We start from the raw sequence: 7,505 nt of genomic DNA on the forward strand, positions 1-7,505 counted from the left end.
GAAAGAAAGAAAGAAAGAAAGAAAGAAAGAAAGAAAGAAAGAAAGAAGGAAAGAAAGAAAGAAAGAAAGAAAGAAAGAAAGAAAGAAAGAGAGAAAGAAAGAAAGAAAAGAAAAGAATAAAATGATCGACCCTTAAGCAGATAGCAGTCTAGTAAAGGAGACAAAAATCTATTAAGGCAAGGAAGAAAGGTTTTCTCTTTTCTGGCATTCTTATTCTTTACCTTCCCTCATCATGATCCCAGAAAAGATAAGTTGTTTAGATTGTTCAAATCTGAAATACTAATTGGCCTGTGGTCCTCGCTGAACAAGGTTACATACACTGTGTATGCACAGAATATGGTTTTCTGTTTTATCTCTCCCTTCCTTAGAGCTAAAGATTAAAGGGCTAAGATTCACTTGTTTCAGTCTCCTATTATATAAAGCATAACAAACTACCCCTAAATTTAGTAACTTTAAAAATGCTATTTTAGCCAGGCACAGTGGATCCTGCCTGTAAAATTGGGAGGCTGAGGCAGGTGGATTGCCTGAGCTCAGGCATTTGAGATCAGCCTGGGCAACATGGTGAAACCGAGTCTCTACAAAAAATGAAAAAATTAGCCAGGCATGATGGCACACACCTATAGTTCTAGCTACTCAGGGAGCTAACGTGAGAGAATCGCTTGAGCACAGGAGCCAGAAGCTACAGTGAGCCCTGTTGGCTACATTGCACTTCAGTCTAGGTGACAGAGTGAGATCCTGTTTCAAAACAAACAAACAAACAAACAAACAAAACCCTATTTGCTCACTGTTCTTCAGGTCCACAATTTGGTCTTGACAGTGGTCTCCCTTGGGGTCACTCATGTAACTTTATCTACCTGGTGGTTTAATTGGGACTGAATGTCTAAGGTGGCCTCATTCATAAATCTACAGATGATTGGTGTCAGCTGTGAATTGGACCATGTATCTGTGGCAGTCCTGCCTAGGGCTTTTCATATGACAGCAGCATTCAAGAGAATGAGAGCAGAATCTGCAAGTTCTCCTGAGAACTCATCTTGGAACTCCCTAATCGCTTTCTGCTTCGTTCTATTAGTCAAAGCAGAAAATAAGGCCAGTCTACATTCAGAAAATGTGAAAGAAACTTCAGCTGTTGATAGCAGGGGATACAAATAATTTGAACCCATTTTTAACCCATCATATCACTGTTTAATAATAATGTTACAAATTGAATGTTTCTGTACCCTCAAAATTCATGTTAAAATCTAATTTCCAGTGTGATGATATTTGGAGGTGGCACTCTTGAAAGGTGATTAGGTTATGGGGTGAAGTCTCCATGAATGAGATTAGTGGCCTTATCAGCAGAAGACAGAGTGCTAGCTCACCATCTTTCTACCATGTAAGGATGCAAGGAGAAATCAGCTGTGTGCAACATGGAAGAGGACCCTCACTAGAACTCAACCATGAGGGCACCCTGATCTCGGGTTTCTAGCTTCAGAACTGAGAGAAATATATTGTTTAAGCCACTCATTCTATGGTAATTTGTTATAGCAGTCTGAACTGACTTAACCAGAGGATCTATTGTCATCTTTCCTTTGTTAGGACTATATTTTCTCTTTTCCCAGTATGATTTTAAAATGTAGCATGATGACCAAGAGCTTGTGGGGCTATCTCAGTTTCTCTGGACCCACTCTACAGAATGGCTAGTGACTTCTCGTCTAGATTGGTTCCCTAAAAATAGGTACAGGTCTCAGGTCTCTAAGCCTCACTTTACCCTGAGATAAAATTGAAGGAGGTTACTTTTCTCTAGAGTTGAGAAGCCCAGTTTTCCGAGGCTTATAACTAACCTCCAAAAGCCATATGCATGGGAAACAGAAATGGCTAAAGGGGAGACAAACACCTCCCAGCTCCCCATTGCTCCTCTCTCTATGGACATGCAGCAAAGACAATCCTTACTTGGCCCTGCAAGGTTCTGTGTTGCAAGGAACCTAATCATCTGCTATTCAGGACAGTTCCTGTTACAAGTTTTATTTCCAGGTGACACTATATAGAAGTGGACAAAATATAAAATGAAGAACAAACATAAGAAATGGATGCCAAAATTATTAACATAAAAAACCTGATAATTATAGTAGCTACTTATTTATCTAATTAACTCAAATGTTAGTGCTACTGGTTCAATTTGGTGAATTGCTCTTTGGATATCAATCCCATTGTTAGACAACAAGGTAAAAGTTGTCTGTTATGTTCTGGGGTGGGGACTTTCTTAAAAATATTTTTTGAATAGGATAGATAAATCTGAATGTACAATTTACAACACTAGATACAGGAGTACAATCTGAACTAATTCTGAAGCAAAGATGCCACAAATAGGCCTACAAAAAATTTTACAGTAGCAACCTGAGGTATGTTCTTGTGCTAGAAGTAATGAGTTTCCCCTTCTAATATTTTTAATGTTCATCCTTGCTTTCTTAAAAAGTTTGGGGTTTCTTTACACTTAATTTTAAAGTGGCCCATGCTCAATGTATTGATGTTCAGCCAGGCTTCCTTTTTCTTGAAGTATTTTGATATCAGAATCACGTCCAAAAGAGATTAGTTCTTTTTTATCTCCCAACCACACATTTCCCAATATAGTTTTAAAAAGACTAGATAAAATTCTTAACAAAAAAACCATATGTGTATGTGTGTGTGTGTGTGTGTGTGTGTGTGTGGCGTGTGTGTGTGTATTTCCTTTACTTGAACTATTTCAAAAACAAATATCTCATTATATATATATTATGTATATATATATATGTGTGTGTATATATATATACATATATATAAATAATATATATATATACATATATATATAAAATATATATATACATACATATATATAATATATATACATATATATATAATATATATATACATATATATATAATATATATATACATATATATATGTATATAATATATATATTGCAGTGCTGTTTTCTTGCAATTGCAATTTGACAAACACCCTTTAAAACTCTCACCATAGAAAAAAAAAAAAACACTCCAGAGGTCAACTTCAGTGAGACAAATAACCATTTTATTTAACACCTGCAATGCTTTCTGCTAAAAGAGAAATGTGCCTTTTATTTTTTCTGATATAAACAGCACAAAACAACAGAAACAATAATTTAAGGTCAGTATAAGCCAGCTTTGGCATATTGCTGGAGCTAATTCACATTTTGAAGGATGATTTAACTGCAGGAAGTAAAAATTAATAAAGCTCAGAGGTACTCTTGTCCAGAATAACACCCAAAACACAACAGGTGTCATTTATTTAAAGCTCTGTGTTAGCTTTAAGAGGGTGTCACCAAATTTCTTATGTTAAATTACCTGAGGCTAAGATGGTGAGTCTGGAGGAGATACCAAGCCTTCTAGAATGCGAATTGTAAGTTTAAAGAAAGGAATTGAGAATCAGTATTTAATAAAAAAATGTCAACTTTATCTTTGGACTAGTGACATAATTATTTTTCCTATTCATTTCTCTTGAGTTTGTAAGAAAAAGTACTGATTTCAAACCTGAATTCCTCCTTCCCTTAATCGGATGTCCTGTAGTGTTTTCTCTTCTATTATTAATTTATCAGACATTTATGATTTATAACCTGAATTAAGACAACCTTCTTCTAATGTGTCTTCTTGCTTTCAAGCCATAATCTTTCTAGTCCCTACACAGTGTTGCAGAGTGATCTTTATGTGAAAATAAGTATTGGCTGATCCTCTGCTTAAAATCATTCACTATATTCTCATTTCTTCAGAAAAGATACAGACTTTTGAGCCCAGAACAGGAGAACCATAATTATATGATCTTGGCCTTTTTGCCTCATCTCTAATCCACAACAAAAATAATTACATGCTCTCAGTGAAGACTGAACTGATATATCCAATTTCCTATACTTTGATGCACCAATGCATTTGACAATGCTCTCCCACACTAATTTTGGACTTAGTTGTTTGACTTTCTTTGACCAATGGGTCAAAGCCAAATGACGTAAGGAGAGCCTTGAAATGGCATTTGTACATTTCTTCTTCCATTCTTGAATTCTGAAGTAAATGCCCCAGTCTACCCTATAGGAGGCTGAAAATCATAGATTAAAGACTGTTGTCCTAGGAAGAGTATCCTAGATCAGTCCAAAGCAAGAAAACTACAAGATATGCTAATGTGTCCCAAACCGAGACCAGGAGGAATGCCCAGATGAGCCATACCAAAATCATTTTTGGATTTCTGGGCATTAGTAAATCATTCTCATTAAAGAATTTGAGTTTGACATGAAGCACTATTGAAGTAGGAGCTTATCAACACAGAAATTGTCATTGGACACAGAGGGTTTTCATAACAGAAAACCAATACTACATTGCATTGGCTTTTGGAATGGACAAAGACTAGAAAAGCACTGAGGAAGCTGCTAAAAATGTTATTTTGAGGTAAAAAAATTGGGATAATTGTCACCTACAGTGAGTTAGATAATCAAACAGGCATCTGACAAAATTATGGAATTGATTTTTTTTTCAGGAAGAAAGCGGAAAGTGTCATCTGACTTTTATAAAGTTGTTTGTGAGACAGAATGGTCAGCAGTTCCTGGGCTGTACCATAAAATCTCCTTCTCATCTCCAAACTCTCCTTGAGAAAATATTGCTCAAAATAAAATACTTGGAGACGAAGATCAAATCAAGAGTGACACTCCAAACTAGTCAAAAGGATGCTTAGAATACTAAAGGCATCATCCCACCCCCAATATTAAGGAATAAGTCTGGAGAGGAGACATGTCTTCAAAAAAAGTATTGATATGACACTCTAAGTGCGGAAAGGAATCTTATCCAACTCAGAGGAAACCTATGCAAATTTTGAAATGGCAATATTGGTGAAAGTGCCATTAGACTAGGTTAAATAAATTTGTACATTTCAAAATCTACAAAGATTTTGGGATCTACAACTTTATATGAGTAAGAAGCAGTCTGAGAAAGTAGCCAAAAAGATATATTTTCTAATGACCTTTAAAGAAGTGAAAAAAAATGTGGACAATGAACAAGTGTGCAGCCACGAGCTGTGAAGAATATTGGAATAGACAGTTCACTCCCATGGAAGGGGAAAGAATAACAGTCTAGGGAGCCACTTTGAAGGATTAATCAAGGAATATCCCCTTCTGAAATCTAGGGTAGTGAAAATTTGTAGCATGGTTATAACTGGATGCCAGAATCTTTTTTAAATGATTATACTTTAAGTTCTGGGATACATGTGAAGAACATGCAGGTTTGTTATACAGGTATACACGTGCCATGGTGTTTTGCTGCACCCATCAACCCTTCATCTAGGTTTCAAGCTCCACGTGCATTAGGTGTTTCTCTTAATGCTATCCCTCCCCTTGCCCCCCAAGCCACCGACAGGCCTCAGTGTTTGATGTTTCCCTCCCTGTGTTCATGTGTTCTCATTGTTCAGCTCCCACTTATTAGTAAGAACATACAGTGTTTGGTTTTCTGTTCCTGTGTTAGTTTGCTGAGAATAATTAGTATCTTTATTAAAGGTTGTGTGCATCCCAACCTTCTACTTTTTATGTGGGGTGGCCTACTGCAGCTATTTTGTATTTCTTTCATTATCATATGAGCATGTGAAGAGTTGGAGGATAGTTAACTTGTCTTTTTAGTTTATAGGTCCTTGGATAAAGGGAAGCTATATCTGGACCTCTTTTAAATGATGAGTTCCTAAGCTCTAAGTCCAGTGCAATGATGAATGATCATATGGATCATTGAAGGGGAATTGAATAGTAGTAACAGCTATTAAGCACACGGAAGAGATATAAATACCTGTGGCCAGAAGAAAGATTATGGAAAAGTGATTTGGTTAGGCTCCAATCTCTCACATATTCCTCCATTTATGCCTTTTGTATTGCCCTCCTACCTGGACTTTGGGTTTGGCCCCATGAGTTGTTTTGGCCAATAGACCAACAGCAAACTAGAAACAAACCTATGACTAAAAGCTGCTTGATGTTTATGCTTTCTCCACTCTTGTCTTCCCATTAGAATAACATTAGTTCCCATTAGACTTCTTGCCAGCTAGAGGTTGAGATATATGGAACAGAGATAGTCAACCGAGTTGAGACTATTCCAAATTAGCGCTACACATTTTAGCACCATATAAATACCCCCCAGTAATAGCATGGATTATTGCCCAGCCAAAGCCCTTTCAACCTGTAAACTTAGATCAATAGCAACAAATGGGTGTTTTAAGCCACTGAGTTGCCTGTTGATTGTTACCCAGCATTATTAGAATAGCCAGCTGATACACTCTCTGAAAATTGATTTCCTGCCAGCCTTTACATCATTATAATATGTGACCTAAGCTAGTAATCCCCAAATTGTCTTCATGACTATACAGTCTCTCCTCTCCAGCCTGCCATACGTATCAAATCAGTCATAAGTAGTGTCCACTGAATTCTATCTTTACAATATTTTTGAACTATTTTACTCCATACCCTGTTATTATTATAATTTATAATGTCATTATATCTAACTTATTTCTTAGTAACATTCAATTAATATACACTCCCTGTCTCTTACCTTTTATCATTAATATGCCAAGGAGAATGACCTAAAACATAGATTTTTTATCATGTCACTCTCAGGCTTCAATGCCTCTGGCCAAGCTTATAGTTTGGCTTGCCATTGGAAAGTCTTTTACAACTTAATGTATTGTGCAACTTCGTTTTCAGACATACTCAATCTTCCTCCATACTCCAGCATTTGCAAATTACTGCCTGCTTTCCAAATACACATGCCTTTTTTTTTTGTACCTATTTTTACGTCCACCTAGAAATATATCGTTAAACAGAGTAGCCATTAAGCACATGTGGCTATTTAAACTTCAATAAATTGAAATTAAATCTAACTTAAAATTCCCTTATTTATTCACACTACCCATATTTCAAATGTTCAATAGCCAGATGTAACTAGTGGCTACCATATTGGATATCACAGGTTGTGGAACATTTCCATTATTGCTGAAAATTCTATAGCTAATCTAGAAGTTTCTTCCTCGTGCTGATGGTGGTTCTATTGGGCTAGGTAGAGAGCTGTTGAGTCTAAACTCTATGAGCATTTTGTATGTGCATGTCATTATTCCCATTGCTAAGATATAGATAAAAATAGAAAAAATTAGGAATTGTCAGTCTCAGATTGATCCTTTTGCTAGGCTTCAAAATGATTAATGAAGAAACTAGTTATATGGAAGTACATAGGAGGTAACTAATGGGTTTTATGTTATGGTATTCTTTGAATTGGGGTTTACAGTAATTCAGTCGTATTTTAGTACTACTAGTTTTCTCTAATTATCTTTTAGAGAATTATAATAAGTTGTAGTTACTGTTGTGTTCATTTACTATTGTGATCAATATCCAATGTCATTAGACCTCCCAAAGCTATCATATCCAACCCTCATCCTATCTAGAATTAATGCCTATTTATATACCTATGTTATAATTTTGCTTTATGTATTGTATTGAGATCATA

General features: G+C 35.9%; 1 long non-coding RNA gene across 1 annotated transcript in view; it reads right to left on the bottom strand.

Moving 5' to 3' along the window:
* LOC116555113 overlaps nt 1–6,100 on the bottom strand; it is a 10,230-nt gene extending 4,130 nt beyond the window's left edge. Inside the window, exon 1 of the long non-coding RNA XR_004270381.1 lies at nt 5,382–6,100. This is a non-coding gene — a long non-coding RNA (uncharacterized LOC116555113). The remainder of the gene's footprint in view (nt 1–5,381) is intronic.
* Between the last annotated feature and the right edge of the window lie 1,405 nt (nt 6,101–7,505).

Source organism: Sapajus apella, unplaced genomic scaffold, assembly GCF_009761245.1.
Source record: "Sapajus apella isolate SASKATOON/1434 unplaced genomic scaffold, GSC_monkey_1.0 scaffold14, whole genome shotgun sequence".
Lineage (NCBI taxonomy): Eukaryota > Metazoa > Chordata > Mammalia > Primates > Cebidae > Sapajus > Sapajus apella.